General features: G+C 40.4%; 2 pseudogenes; both read right to left on the bottom strand.

Moving 5' to 3' along the window:
• Positions 1–7,543: 7,543 nt before the first annotated feature.
• LOC123829014 lies at positions 7,544–12,496 on the bottom strand (annotated as a pseudogene).
• A 528-nt stretch (positions 12,497–13,024) lies between these two features.
• LOC123828957 lies at positions 13,025–15,833 on the bottom strand (annotated as a pseudogene).
• Between the last annotated feature and the right edge of the window lie 728 nt (positions 15,834–16,561).

Below are 16,561 nucleotides of genomic sequence, written 5' to 3'. Positions count from 1 at the left end.
GTAAGTGTGAAATGGTGTTTAAATTGTTTTTAATTGGCATTTCTGTAAAAACCTATAAAGTTGAGTACCTTTTCCTATATTGATCTGGCATTTGAATATCTCCTTTTGTAAAGTATCTTTTCATGTTTTTTACCCTTTTTTATTGTATCATCTGATGTTTCCTATTCGTTTCTATGATTTTATATTGCATACAAGTGCTTTTGACCTATTTCTTTTGCAAATATCTTCTCCCATTGCACAGCTTGTCTTTTCACTGCCTTAGCAATGTCTTCTCATTAACTGACATTCTCATTTTTTTCAGTTAAAAATGCTTCCTTTATCACATAAAGCCAATAAAGCTTCTTTTAAGTTCCACTATTTGTGTATCTCTACAATGTTCAATGTGTTGGGCCTGTGATGTTGAAGACACTCTTCCAAGTGTCATCAGGCAGCAGCTTTCTGTGGGGGCCGTCATTTGTCACACCTGCTCCTCACTAGAACTGACATTTTAAACTATAATGTAGTCCAATGCGTCTTTGTTTTTATTTATGGATAGTACTTTTGAGTGTACTTTACTTGTATAACCTTTGCCTGCTTCAAGGTTATAAAGAAATTCTGTATTTTAATATAGAAGTTTTATTATTTTATCTGTAATAGCATCTGTCCATCTAGGATTAACTTTGTTTACAGTGAGAAGTGGGGATAAAAAGCAAAATTACAGTAACTCTTTCCACCACTAACACATACTGCTATTATTCAGTAAACAGTTTAAACTTTGAAGCAAGTAGACTTAGATATATAGGCTTTTGAAAGTTCACATGTTCTTAAACATGGATACTCTTATCACAAAAGTGCTCGCCATGTGCTAGGTACAGGGAAAGCAAAGATGCATCAGGAATGATCACTTATTTCCCTAGGGTCTCACAATATTATATTGTGAGGGTCTCACAATATAAGCTAATAATTTTAATATAAGAGATGGCTACTCCAATGATAAAAGGAGTCATCAGGGAGACCATTTATCAAGAGCTGTGATGGATCTGAGATATTACTCTCCTTGTAAGCTAATGAGTTTATCTAACACAGCTTCATGGATACTGGCAGAAGATACCATTCTCCTGGATCAATGGCAAAGGACTCTATTACTCATGACACAAACATAAGCAAATGTCTGCATTACTTCCCATTAGCCAGCAATTCCCACAAGGGTGACACAGAGAGAGCCACATAAGCCTGCACAAGCGGTGGGCATGTGTCACAGCTGAGGTCCCTGAGTTTAGGGAACCTGAGTCTCTGACACTACACAGAAAACAAATCTGCCACGACCCTCAGAAGGAGGCACTGTGTTCATCTTCCAAGGCTGCTGTTCCTATAAATGCCCTTGAAAAGACAGGCAGAAACAAGAGGATAGTTAGTGCTTCACTCACAAGACATGCAGAATCACAAGAGCTCTGTCTGGAAATTGAGGAGAGCTTCCTAAAGGAATTGCCTAATTTTAAGAATAAATTGAGCACCAGGCAGAGAAGTGGGAGGGGAGGTACTTGAGAGAGTGGAAACTGAGTGAATGAAGAAGACATGGAGGTAGAATAAGGAAAAGCACAAGGATGATTTGGAGTTCCTACAGAGTAAAGTGTTTTCTGATGCTTCAAAGATTTAACCAAATTCTGATCACCATTTAAATTTATTTATGCTACTGTTCATGTCATTGTGGTCACAGTGATGTTTGTGAGGTCAACCATTGTGCCAAATGCACTCAATGAGGGATTGTTGGCCAGGGTTCCATTCTGCAGGGATGAGTACGTTACGCCTCTTGGAGCCACACAGAATGAATGCTCCCCTTCCCACCCCACCTTGTGAAAGCTCTGCGGCCGCTCCGTGAAGGTGGGTCCTTTCCCATGGCTTTCAGATGCTTCTGGTCTTTCAGCCACTCCACACATGCCATAGTTTTTAAATTCTTCATCTTGATCTTCTTTTTCTGGACTTATCCTGAAACACTCTAAATGTGTGTCATCTAGAATTAGACAGAATTCAGGAGTCTTAAGTTCATTTCTTATTTTACTTTATTATTAATGCAATTGTGTTGTTTAGGCATTAGCAGTACTGCCCTCAGTATGCACTCATTGGATGGTCACACAACACCAAGAAAAGGTTGATGAGTTCATCTTTTAAACCGCTGAGGATTTAAATTACCACATCTATTTATTGCTTCTGGTTCTACTAGAATTCATGTTGCCAAAGCAGTAAAGGTATCATCCTACTAGCTCAATCAGTATTATATGTGGCTTTGGACTTACCTGTCTCTGCCAAGAAAGGTGCTATCCCATTTAGAGACAAAAATTCTTGGTAGCCTAATAATCCTTCCAGAATTTGGGCCAGAGGATTATCTGTATTAACTTAGTGGGAAGGAGGAGAATTGTGACTGTTAAATGCGGATTCCTGGGCACTATCCACAACAAATTAATCCCCAAGCAAGTGGGACCCAGGCAATATGCATTTTTAACAAACTCATGATATCTATGCACTCACATGTTAGAAAACTCCTGCTTAAGAAAGCCCTTATAAAATAGGCCCTTTTGTCCTAAAGGAGTTAATAGACCTCCCTGAGGATCCAATGCACTTCCCAGCCCATGGGAGGAATTTCCCATCTATTCCTGGCATTGTACCTCCAACACCCCTCAGAGGAAAGGACGATTCACTCCCCTAATCTCACTGTTGGGATGGAGTGGGAGCTGAGATAGTTTCCTATTGTCCTGAGGTGACTAACACAAGTGACTCAGGAGCACAGCCTACGCTGATGTAGCCAGAGGTTCACAATTGTGAGTTTGAGAAACCCAGAGTTTATTCTTGTATTATTTATTTATTAATTATTGGGGTTTTTCATATGAAGAACTGTAAACCTACTTTTGCCCCACCCTGTAGTATGGTTACAAAAGGTACAAATGTGAAAATATAAGTTACAATGTAACTGAAATGTAAGCACAATGTACTACCTAAAGGAAAATATGAGTTATTTCCAAACTTTCCAAGTGATCTGTATGGGTTAGAAACGTCAATGTCTACGGTTGGGAGGGCTTGAAAGGCTTCTTTCAGAAGGATGGGCTTGGGATGGGCTTTTAAAAATTAATAGAATTTGGCGATGGTCTCAGGAATAGAGGGCATTTACTCTGAGTTAACAGAAAATTTAAAAATACAAACAAATCACTAATTATAATACATACATTAAAAATACAGTTTAGACCTGGCCAGTGTGTCTCAGTGGATTGAGTACTGGACTACAAACAGAAGGGTCGCTGGTTCAATTCCTTGTCAGGGCTCATGCCTGGGTTGTGGGCCAGATCCCCAGTTGGGGGTGTGTGAGAGGCAACAAATTGATGTATCTCTCTCACATCAATGTTTCTCTCCCTCTCTTTCTCCCTCCTTTTCCCTTTCTCTGAAAATAAATAAATAAAATCTAAAAAAAAATAAAAAATATCAGTTTATTCAGTCACACCACATGTATTCACTGAAGATTTATAGTGGGTGTAACTTTTCAGTTCCCTGAGTGCTAGGGCTCTGAAATCATATTAACGCCCAAAGTCTTACTAAAGGGTTTGCAACCCATTTGGGGGTATAAGATATGAAATTATAAAGTGATTAGTGATAAGAATTAACAGCACTATGGAGTTATATAATAGGCCATTCAACCGTCTAAATCAAGGAATATGATAGTAAATGATAAGGTGATGTTTGTTTAGATATACGAGCCAAAGAAATCAGAAACAAAGTGTGTTTGGCCTCTGAGTGATTTTGGAAATTCTGTGGGGAAAAAAACACTGGGGCTGGTCAGTATGTGTGTGTGTGTGTGTGTGTGTGTGTGTGTGCACGATTGTCCTCTTCCAGGAAACATAGACTCGAGGTGTGGCTTCGCCTTTCCACATTTTTTCAAGTAAATTACTTCCTGATGCTATAAGAGGAAATGTGTGATATTTTCCCCTCCTCTTCAAAGTACACATTTCTAGTAATTTTCTATTGCTCCGTGCTTTGTACTACAATTTTTATTTTTCTTCCCTTAAGGCTGGGCATATTAATTTCCTACTTGGTTGAAGATACAGTGAAATATTCTTAGAATAGAATTTTTGTAGTGCTTTTGTAGTGACTATTTTTGTAGTGCTTTTTGGGGGGTATATATTTAACATTTTTTCCCTTCTTAAAATATGTGAAACACGTATGACAAACTGTGGGTATTTGTTATACTCGGAAGATGAGTATATGAATGCTATATTGCCCTGTTGCATTCCATAATGTTGTATTATATTTCTATGTATCAGATATATACAGTATATAATACATATATAATTATATTATATTTAAAAATTTCAAGTAAAAACAAACTTTTTGCCCAGTTTTAGCACTCCAAATGTTGGCACTAGGAACACTACTCACAGTTACGACACAACATTCACCATCAACATATGATGCAAATTCCAAGATAACTTAAATCCAACCCAGCAAGAATGAAAAAGGAGAAAAAGATTAGCTTGGGCTGACCAGCTAACCTGTCAGCTTGAAAAACTGGTTTTACCATGAAAGGGAAGGCAAAGCTCTAACTTCAGTACAACATAATCAAATTGCTTTACAACTAAATGCACCACCCGGAGAAGAAACAGAAGCAATAGTATAATTCCACACTTTTTGCTGCCCCTCTTTTTAAGGCTTCCGAACACATAAGGCCTAGATCCTCAAGGAGGCTTTTATTAGCTCAAGCCCAGAGAAGCCTCTAGGAACTCACAAAATGAGGTGGCTGGCTCACTGGGGTGTGAACTCTGCAGGAGTCACTCCCTGATCATAGCACATAGTTCGTCCTCTTTTCTGAGCACTGGAACCAGACTTTCATCCAAATAGTTGATGAACTATTTTTGTTTTTGTGTTTGGAAGACAATGAAACCTTTTTTTAAAAAAAATTGGATTTTGTTTTTTATTTTATTTTGATGTTACCTGAGAATATGTGTATTGATTTTAAAGAGAGAGGAAAGAGAGTAGGAGAGAGGGAGAAAAAGGGAGGGGGGAGATAGAGAGAGAGGTAGAGAAAGAAAGAGAGAGAGAGACAGAAACATCAGTTGGTTGTCTCCCATATTGAACTCACCAGGGATTGAACCTACAACCTAGGTATGTGCCCTGACCGGGAATCAAACCTGCAATCTCTTGGTGTATGGATGATGCTCCATCCAACCAAATCACCTGGCTAGGACTAGACTTTGTTTTTTAGAACAATTTACAGTTTTGCAGAAAAATTGAAATGAGGATAATGAAACAACATTTATACATTATTATTAACTGAAGTCCATACTTTATTCAGATTTCTTTAGGTTTACTGAATGTCTTTACTCTGTTCCAGGATCCCATCAGGATACCACATCGCACTGAGTCACATGTCTCCACTGACTCCTCTCGGCTGCGGCAGTTCTTCGTTTTTTGGTGAGCTTGACAGTTTTGAGGAGTGCTCATCGGGTATTTTGTAGGATGCTTCTTAAATGGGATTTGTCTGAGGTTGTCTCATGATCAAACAGGGGTTATGAGTTTGGGGAAGGAAGATCCCAGGTAGGTAAAGTGCCATTTTTATCACACGATATCAAGGCTACATACTATCAATATGTTTAATGGATGTTCACCATGTCACCTGGCTTAGAAAGGGTTTGCCCAGTTTCTCCGCTGTGAGGTAACTCCTGCCCGCCACTTCCATGCCTTACCCTTTGAAGGAAAGCTGCCATACACAGCTCACACTGATATAAACACATGAGGGAAGAAAGCAATAAATAAGGTTAAGGAGACAAGTCTTCTGTGCAGAAAAATAATTCCAGCGAAGGTTGCTGCAGATACTCCTCATTCCTAAGTGTGAGTGGGTATGGGTGTGAGTGGATGTGTGTGTGAGTGGCCTTGACATGGAAGGGCCTTCCAGGTCCTTCCAGGGTCAGGTCCTACCTAAGCTTCCAGGAAAGGCTCTGGCCCCCATGACCCTGAACTGGAATAAGTGGGTTGGAAAATAATTATCTTACTTGGTTTATATCATCTTTTTTCTAGTTTTTAAATGTAAAACTGTGTTTATTAACAATCCTTAAGAAGTTACCATTCCTTCAAAAAATTCTTTATGAACAAAATGCAAAGAAAATACAATAGTAGCTTATGCCAAACCAAAAATATACATCTGATGTATATAAACTTTAAAAAGCATAACACAGGCAGTGTGGATATAGATTACCTTTAAAATATTTTCCATGATCTAGCTACAACTTAAATTACGTTAAACCAAAAATAAATATTACTTAAAGTGTCATATGTATTTCTATGAGATTAAAAAAAAAGATGAAACTGTGTCATTGCCTAGCAGTACAAATATTGAAAGGACTACATTATTTTTTTAAGTACAGCAAGAACTTTCCATTGCTACTTATATCTGGAACTTCCTGTATTTTTGAGAATATGCATTGTCATTTTTGTAAGGAAAAGAGAAAACACTAAGGAAAAACTCAAAAGAGTTTGCTTACTGAAATCATATCAGTCCTCAGCAAAATCAGGAAGCAGTTAGGGAGTGTTTTATGTTCTTGACCTTTTAAATTGATAACTAAATTTTAGAGCTAAGATTCATTGTACATCACAAAAAGTAGTTTTACACATATAAGTAGATAAACTTAGTTTTATCCCATAAATGCACCTTATATTACAAGGCAAAGGAAAACTAAATAAAAATCTATAGATCTTTTCATACCAGAAAGGATTTTATTTACTTTGCAATACCCATATTACCTTTTTATATTTTCCTTTCTCAGTAAATCATGCACAGGGAATATGCTCAGTGTAAAATCTTCCTAAGTTCAGTAACTGGAAATATAAAAATTTTAAAATGACATGTAGGAATGTAATATATAAATGAATTTAAAGTCAATAATCATTTATAGTGCATGTAAAAGGGAGTGAAATTCTTCAATATTACTTTTGATTACCAACATTAAGTGTCCAAACTCTGAAAGTGTGTTTTACCATATCATATCATTTGTTTCAGACAGAATCAACATTATCATACTTGGATATGCAATAAATATAGAAAGAAAATGATACTTGAGCATTGATTTAGAATCATCTACTAAAATTAATTTTGATTGCTATTAGATAATAAAGTTTATATCAGTTGTAGGAATAAAAAATGTTGGAAAGGGAACACTTGTCTAAATCTGCATCTGGTAGTCAGTCACGTGCTCTCACATGTGCTGAGCAGTAACGCAGAATGCCTTAACATTTTCATAGTTAGCTGCTGAAATAAGCTCATGAAAACACACTAAATAAAACTAAAAAGTGAAAACCTACGAAGATTGAACAGGGATGCTACAAAAGAGTTAAAACAAGTGTAATTGATAACATGACAGAATGACTAAATTGCCTTTGAAACGGGGGGCAGATGACGATGTTGCGCCGAACACAGAAGCGGTTCAGAGGCATCCTGTCTTTCCTAGTCCTCTCTAACAGCGCTTCCAACACGGTTTCCACCTCCCGACGAGAAGGCTCACCACAGCTTCTACATTCTCGTTGATTTTTAGCACCATTTGGTCTTAACTGCTAAGCAGGGTGACACAAATTTTACCCTCTCATTTTGTTCATTTCCATCAAGCTGATTCATGGTAGAAACAGGTGGTGCTAGTACAGGATTTACAAATCCAGAATACTCGGAACTGTCACTGCCCGTGTCAGCACTCACAAAATCACTCTGCCACTGTAGCCTCTTGGCATCATCAGGGGCTGCCACAGGATGACTTCCTGGCAGGAGTGTCTTCCTTGTCTTAGAACACTCTCTCTCAATGGAAACATTCAATTCAATTCTTCTTCACCCTCCCACTCGAGATCTAAGGATGTGCTATCATCACTTCCACTACCTGTTTTAGTTTTGGTCATTAAATCACGATTGTTTCTGTATTTGGTGTCAAAACTGCGGTATGTGATGAGAGTCTGCTACATAGAAAAACTTCATACTGTGACTTTATATTTATCAAACAAGATTCAGAGTGATCTTCAGGTCCTGAGCTTTGACGTTCTGCACCATTGGAGGGCGTCCCAGGCACAGCGCGTGGCCTTTCCTCCCAGAGCTTCTGCTGCTTGGCTACCCTGCCCGCTTCACACTGTGCAGCCCGTAAAGCTTCTTCTTGTAGTCTTCACTTCTCTTCTTGTAGGTCAGTTCTTTTCTAATTTTCATATCAAGATCTTTTTGGGCCATGGTCGGGTAGGTCAGGTGGTTAAAACATCATCCACATGCACCAAGACTGTGGGTTCCACCCCTGGTCAGAGCACGCACAAGAAGCAACCAACGAATGCATACACTAAGTGGAACACAAATCAATGTTTCTCTCTCTCTCTCTGAAAAAAAGGTCCTTCTGTTTTTCGGCAGTAGAATCATAATGCCTCAGGTCTCTTAGGTCAATAATTTCTTCCTCAGTAAGAAGCCTATGACTGCTCCCGGGGCTTTCCCCTTCATCACTTTCAACTAGGTTCTCAAACTCTCTAGTGTCCAATGCTCACCTCCTGAGCATGTTCTAAAATATTTGGATCCTCTTCCACTGCAGTGATTCCACTTTCCTTTGGAGCCTTCCATCAGTCCTTCCCCATGGCAGCTGCCTGGCACTGCCCCTGAGCCCACTCCAGGCCCCTGGGCAGCCATCTCCACAGGCAACAGGACCCACGGGCACCAGGACCCAACTGGATGGCCCAGCAGGCCATGTGGCAGGTGAGGCTGGAACAAAGCAGCGGCTACTTTCCCAATGCACAGTCTCCACAGCAGGACAAGGAGCGCGGACAAGGAGCGCCGGGCTGTGGGCTCTGCACCCTCAGGCCATCCATATGGCGCTGCATTTGCCTCAGCCTTCAGTCCAGGTGGCTCGTCCTCTTTCTTAAATGTCTGTAGAGTTCACATTTATTTCAATGTTTAATACTAAAGATATTTGAGGTTATTTGGAAGTTTGAAGTTTTTGTGACCAGAAATGTGCTGTAGGAACTTAACTCTTGTTTATATTAATTAGCCTGTGGCAAACGTGGTTTTGGTATATGTGGTTTCATCTGAACTATCCATGGTTTCCAGGGAATTATTCATGGTGTTAAGTGAGGACTTATAGTACCTTACTGGTAGAGGAGGGGCAGATGGTCATAGAATGAGTTTAACCTGAAGACTTTCTCTAAAAGGTATTGAGGATATGTGACCAGAGGAGCAAAATAATCTACCTTATAAGTTTTAGAAAGACTAATCTGGTTGCCATTTGGAGAATGGATGCAAGTAGGGTGAGACTGGATGCTAGCTGATGAACAGTTCTGAGGATTTTTGTCTAGAAGAGTAGTAAGTGGAGTCTGAATAAACTGATAATGGGACAAAGAACAAGGTACTGGATAAAAAATAATGAGTTCCATGGACCAGCATGGGTGATAGATAGGATCTGGAAAATGAGGGAGAAACAGAAGGTGAGGATGTCTGAGTTTCCTAGCTTAAATGATTCCTCACTGAGATGGAGCAAACAGCTGGGATGTTTCATGAGTTACCATTTCCTACTTCTCAGAGAGCCCAATCTTGTGCAAAAGAGGCTTCCAGAAACATATTCGAGGCATGAGTTTTTTTTATTAGTTTACCAACTAATTGCTCAATGTCTTAAAGATCTTAACAATTTCTTACCCAATGTCTACACACACACAAAAAAAATCCTTCAACCAAGAAAGGATGTAATGGCAATACAATTTAGATGTGAACTCTGCTGAAATGTGTCTGAGAATTCTGGGCAAAGAAGAATGTGAAGTCATCTGAAATGACTATCTACTGCTTCATCACAAGTCATGAAAAGACACAGAGGGTTGATCAGCAGGCATATCTACTTGGGTATTTTTCCATTTGAGTGGTAAGGAGAAACTATTCTTGAGAAAAGAGGAAGGAGAGAGAATTTCTCTGTCCAGATTCCTCCCAACTGATGTTTCCCAATGGTCAAGTTTTCCCCACAAGAAAATAAAACCCCACAGTCCTGGGCTGTGTCATCCAGTCCCTTCCATGACCTCTTGTTAGATTTAAAGCCCTGGTATGTGGTGTTCTGCCTAAAATCAGAAATAGTGAATAAAACCAGAAACTCCAAGTGTGTAGGTAGCCAGCCAAGGCAGAGATAACACAGTCTGGGTGGACTTAGGCAGCAGAATGATAGGATTAAGCAGAGTTTAGGGTGCCATATTGATAGGTGGAGTAGCTGGGGTCCTGGGAGATATGTCGAGTTGAAGGAATTTAAAGAGGTGCATAAGATTTGTGCCCTATACTTAATCCATTCTCTGTTTCTATGTCACTGCTGCACACCAGGTGGTTGAATCACATCATCTAATCTTCACAATCCCATACACACTGTACATGCAAGGCAAGTGAGACTCGGAGAAGTTACATGTGTTGGCCAAGGCCACACAGCTAGGAATGCAGAGAGATTTGGAAGGAACGTGCAGGTCACAGTACTAAATTGGCAAGCTTAGAGGAAAGTCTCCAGTTGACCAGTGTCACGGAGCAGAGTCTGTCTGCTTTGCTCCCACTCCATTCCTGGAGATAGGCACAGTGCCTGCCTCGTTGTTTGTTTTTGGATAGTGTTGTCTAAATTAATTTGATAAGTAAAATACTCATTACTGAAAAAAAATGTTATCAATGCAATTCTTTCTCCTCAGTTTTTCTACTGTGTGATTATTCAAAACCACAGGACTCTGGGCAACTTTTGAATGCTGAAAAAAGTTAGTTTAAGAGAAAAAAGGGAGTCTCAATGATATACAACCTGACTTTTCATTGGAAGCAATATTTTTATCATCTATAATACATTATTGTGAAAAGGTGCTTACTAAGAGGAAACTCATCCTCGTCTCATCATTTAAAAGGAAATCATTAAAATGCTAACAATAAACCAGCTGACTTTTTAATATCAAATGTTAGACTCAAGCATGTAACCTTAATTCTATTCAGTAATCAGTCAGCAAGGCAGTATAAAAGCCTTTGAAGTACAACACTTAGTAAGTTTTTAAGCTCTGGAAACTTTAAAACCAACCATAATATTGCAGATATTTTGACTGCTATAACTATGTTTTCCTTTGGTGAGAATTGAATATGGAATCATTATTTAACAACAGAACATCTTGAATAATATGAATGTCTGCCAATGACATATATTTTGAGTCTAATAACAAGAAAAGAGAGAAAGAGAAAGAATAAAAATGTACTTTACAGTTATATGCATTTTTTTTGACAGAAATGGACAAGCTGATCCTATAGAAATTTATATGGAAATACAAAGACCACAAAATTGCCAAAATAATCTTTAAAAAGGAAGAGTAAAACTAGTGGACTTACATTTTTCTATTTCAAAATATTCTGAAACCAAGACAGTGTAGTACTGGCATAAATACAGATATACTGATAGATGGAACAGAATTAAGGGTCCATATGCAAACTTTTACAGTTACCAACGATTGGTTTTTGATGAGGGTGCTTAGGCAATGCAATGGGGAAAGATACTCTCATCAACAAATGGTGCTGGGACAACTGGATACCCACATACAAACAAATTAAGTTGAATTCCTATCTCATACCATGCAGAAAAATTAACTCAAAATTGAACATGGGCTAAATACTAAGTAAAAAACTATTAATTCTTAGAAGAAAACTTCGAATAAATATCTGTGACCTTGAGTTAAACAATAGGCTATTAGCTCCAATACCAAAAGCATGACAAGAATAAAAACATAAAGTGAACTACATTAAAATTTACAACTTTAACACTGCAAATAATACCATTAAGAAAAGGTAAAGAGTCCTGGCTGGTGCGGCTCAGTGGATTGAACGTGGGCCTATGAACGAAAGGGTTGCCAGTTCAATTCCCAGTCAGAGCACATGCCCCAATAGGGGGCATGCAAAAGGCAACAACACATTGATGTTTCTCTCCCTCTCTTTCTCCCTCCCTTTCCCTCTGTCTAAAATAGATAAATAAAACACTTTAAAAAGAAAGTGAAAAGACAACCCACAAAATAGGAGAAATATTGAAAATCATATATTTGGTAAGTGACTTATATCCAGAATACATAAAGAACTCTTACATTTCAATAATAAAAAGACAAATAAGTCAATTAAAATATGAGCACTGGATTTGAATATACATTTCCCCAAAGAAGATGTACAAATTGCCAAAAAAGCACATAAAAAGCTGTTCAGCATCTTTAGTCATTAGGAAGTTACAAATCAAAACCACGATGACCCACCATTTCATATCCACTTAGGATGGTTATAATAAAAAAGACAAGTGTTAGGGAGAATGTGGAGAAATTGGAGCCTGTCTTCATTACTGTTGGAAATGTAAAATGATGAGGTCACTTGGCAAAATATTGACAGTTCATCAAAATGTGAAACATAGAGTCATATGATCTGGCAATTCTGCTTACTTCTCAGTATATACCCAAGAGAAATGAAAACATGTGTCCGTGCAAAAACTAGTACACAAACCTTCATAACGGCATTATTCATGACACCGAGTCATACAAACAGCCCACATGTCCATCAACTGACAAATGAAATGTGATGTATTTATACAATGGACTATTATTCACCCACAAAAAGGACTGAAGTACAGTTTATTTTTTGTTTCAGTGTCACTTATCCTTGCTTTAATATTTTTGTCTTTTCCTGACTTTGAAATGAGCTCTCAATTATAAAATATCAACCTACACTAAAAAATGCCCTCAACTGGCACAGTATGGAGAAACCCACAAATGAGGACAGATAGCAGCAGCAGGTGGCAAGAGGAGGAAAGTAATTGAAGCAGTGGTTAACAAATGATCACAGGAAGCTAAAACTATCCAACAGGTCATGCCCTAATTTAGCACTAGTTACACTAATTTAGGTTACACTGGTCACTACCTTGGTGTGTGACCTTGGTATAATTGGGTTCAAATTCTATACAGCAATATAATTTCTTCCAGTTAAGAATCCCTGGCTTGCACCAATCACAGGGTGGCTGGAGGGCACCAGACCAGTCTATTAGTTTTTCAAACAGCTGTCATAGACCTAACAGACATACTGAGAGACTTCAGGAGGTCTACACTTCAGCAACAGTGTATAATTGGGGTTTCCTGGCTGGATACTAGCTCAGCCAATATCTAAATGCCATTGGTGAGCTTCAGAGATTGGTACAGTGTGTCCTGCCCTTCCACATTTCTCTTGGCAATAGTACAAATGTTGTTTTGCAATTTGCTGGGAACAGTGTCAACATTTAAATGACATTCCTTAATCTGGAACTGAAGTTCATTTTCATTGGGAATACCCTTCCACGTTGCAGGGAAGACCTGACACTCCATTTTGCCATCTATAAAAAGCACATTGAATGGGATGAGGCAGCTGAAGTAAAAGACATCCATATTGCTTTTCACAGCCACCTGCAGGTTATTCGGAGGCTCCATCTTCATGATTGGGCCCACGGTGTTGAGAGGCAGGGAGACACCAGTGCTCTGGCTTGGCATCCATCAGTGGTGTGTGGGTGGCCAGAGGAGTGCTGGGGATGACACCAAAGCTGTTCTTGTTAAACTTGACTGCAAACTCTGTCATGAGCTGCAGAGCTTTTTTGGTGAAGTTCATTTCCATATAAATGTGCACCTGACAATGAGTCAACTTTCCAGAAATCCCCAATCCATTAGCCTTTACTGCAGGCAGCCAGACAGCCTTAGGAGCCACATGCCCACCATGTGCCATGCCTACTCCTATGGAGAGCTCAAATCGATCATTCAGACCACTGCTGACCACAGCAGGAGCAGGGGAAAGAGCAAAGGTTGTAGGCGCTGATGATGGGATGAAGGATTGTCCCACCGTCAGACTTCCTCCAATGCCCCCCGCCAAGGTCACTGCCAAGCAGACTATCTAGTCCTCCTCCCAAGAGATCCACTGCTCCCACCTGCATGGAGGATACCTGTGACACATTGACTGGGGGACCAAGGTCAAGGTTTAAAAGTCACCTTGAGAGGGAATAACCTGAGGCTGCTGGAGGCTGGTGGCAGTGGTGGTGCCAACAGGGCTGTCACCAGCATCCCATGATGTATTTCATGAATTCCATGACTTCCTTCCACAAAGGCCTTGGGAGGCTTGTGGTACACAGAGGTCAAAGAACCAATGTGGCAGCTTAGCTCATCCAGAAGAGCTGGCTCAATAAGATCTGTCTCCTCAGAGATCAGTGGCTTCTCAGACAAGACTACATCTTTGGTTGTGACAGGGTCCATTGAGAGAAGCTGCCAATAAATATAACCCCTGTCTCAAAGGTTGGGATTATCAGAATTCTGTGTTGCCAAACATAAGATCTGCTGTACCAGCTCTTGTGTTTCTGATGGTTTCTTAAGAAACAGCTTCACTGTGGCAGCAAGCACAGTGAGCTGCATCTGGGTGCTTTCATCCTGAAAACCCTCCAGGAAGCTCTCTTGTAGCTCCCTTGTGCACTGTCAGCTCATTCAGCATCTTCTCCCACGATCCAAATTGTAGCTGCTCAAGCATCTGTCTCATCCAGCAAGTCTAAGTTCTCGCACAGAGTAGCAGAACTTGTCAGGGTACTTATGGAAGAAGCCCCTGATGACAACAATAGCCTCTGGACCACATAATTTACTCTGGTCTGGATGAGATCAAGCAGTGTACTTACACAATGTTGTGCTGATTGCTCTACCTGATGACACGCCGTCCAAATGTCCGCACAGCTTTGTGAACAAAGTCAACACCCACCTGTGTGGCACGTTCCTTCAATTAGGCCAGAACCTCAGCAATGTTGGCTTGAGATGCTAAACAAATCACGACGTCCAACTTCTCCAGTTTCACACAGATGGGATCACTATACTTCACAGAGAAGACTTTGATTTCCTGCATTAAGATTTCAGGCCTTTTCTGAACAATTAGGTTAATGTTCCTCAAGGCAACCTACTGTACCTGTGGCTCCCCAGACAGCAAAGTGACGGGTGGAGGGGCCAACTTCTTCCACAGCGTGTTGTAGTAGTCAGAGTCCTTGGGCAACAACTGTAGAAATTTCGTTAAAGCTTTTACTGCTGAGAGCACCACTGCTGAGTTGGCATGAGACAGCCGGGGAGTCTCCCTCTCACAGGCGCTCTGAGCCTCTCAGTGATCTCGAGGGTCATGGCTGGGCAGGCAGTCTGGGATGAAAGTCTGGCCCCATTCAGTGCACTCATTCAGGCCTGTCAGCACTTATTAATGTTCTGTGGGTTCAGATGGAGTAAGTTGCTGTTTGGGTGAGAGTCACTGATTTCAGATAACGCTGCTACAGCATTAGCCACCACCATTGGATCTGAAATCTGCTATGAGATCCCTCAGAGAATCCAGAAATCCCTGATCTTTCGCCATTTGAGCATTAATATCGTGGAGTTTTGCCACACAGACCTCTGCTATTTTCCAGACAGAGGGATCTTCATCCTTCAAGCACTGTGGAAGAGCTCATGGACACATTCTGTCATCTAGCCCACCCAGATGCACCCCATGGTTCTGACTGCCAAGACCCGAATCAGAGCATTGGGATCATCACAGTCCTGCACAAAGCTGTTGCCAGCCAGGATGACCATGTCTGACTGATTCCTGGCATTGTTCATCAAGCAGAGATACACACACTTCTTTAGTTCCAGGGTGTCAGTCTGCATGTAATTCGCTGCATCGGGACAGAGAGAGCCGACGTCCTTGCCCAGAGTCACAGCAGTGATCACTTTCCTCACAGCCTCCTTTCTCTTTTTTTCTCTTCACTGCTGAATTGAGCCTTTAATTCAAAGATTTCTCCCTTTTGGTTGGTTGTGAAGGACTTGGAGTCCGTCATGGTGTTGGCTCTTTAACGTGTCCCAGAGGTGAGGGTGGGGGTGGCAGCAGCAGCCAGAGAGCACGCCCGGGGGGTGTTGTAATGGTTTCCTGCACATCTCCTGAAGTACAGTTTCATGGTAGAACACGAAGGAGCCTTGAAAGCATGCTAAATGAAAACAGCCAGCCACAAAAGCAGCATACTGCACAACTCTATAGATTTGCAAGGACACAGAAACAGAAAGTGGAAAATGAGGACTCACTGCTGATGGTTACGGTGATGACAGCACTGTAAATGTGGTTTATGGTGATGACTGCACAATTCTGTGAAGGTACATTGTACTATGCACTTTAAATGGGTGAATTGCGTGGGGTGTTGAAGGAGAGGAGCTAATATTGAATTTCTCTGAGCTTCAGATTTATCATCATTTGTAAAAGACATAGTCCACAGGGTTTTGTTGGAATGACAAGGCACGTAAGTGCCCAGGTGAGGGCCTGGCACTGGGAAGTGTACAGCAACATTTACTGTCCAAGGAGATTGAGTTTTAACCCATTTTCAACATGAATTCAGAGAAGCTGCTAAGCAGAATAGACTGTGTCCTAAACCAGTTTACATGCAAGCTCAATTTAATACATAATTTTAGAGGATTCAAGGCTCCTTGAAGACTATTTACAGGTCCTCTAGGTCACTGTTTCCCGGGGGCGTCACTGGGATTTATTCCTAGAGAGAGATGTTAGGAATTCTGGTTT

Source organism: Phyllostomus hastatus, unplaced genomic scaffold, assembly GCF_019186645.2.
Source record: "Phyllostomus hastatus isolate PE091 unplaced genomic scaffold, TTU_PhHast_1.1 phas_scaffold_1066, whole genome shotgun sequence".
NCBI lineage: Eukaryota > Metazoa > Chordata > Mammalia > Chiroptera > Phyllostomidae > Phyllostomus > Phyllostomus hastatus.
This window is presented reverse-complemented; position numbering and strand designations above follow the sequence as displayed.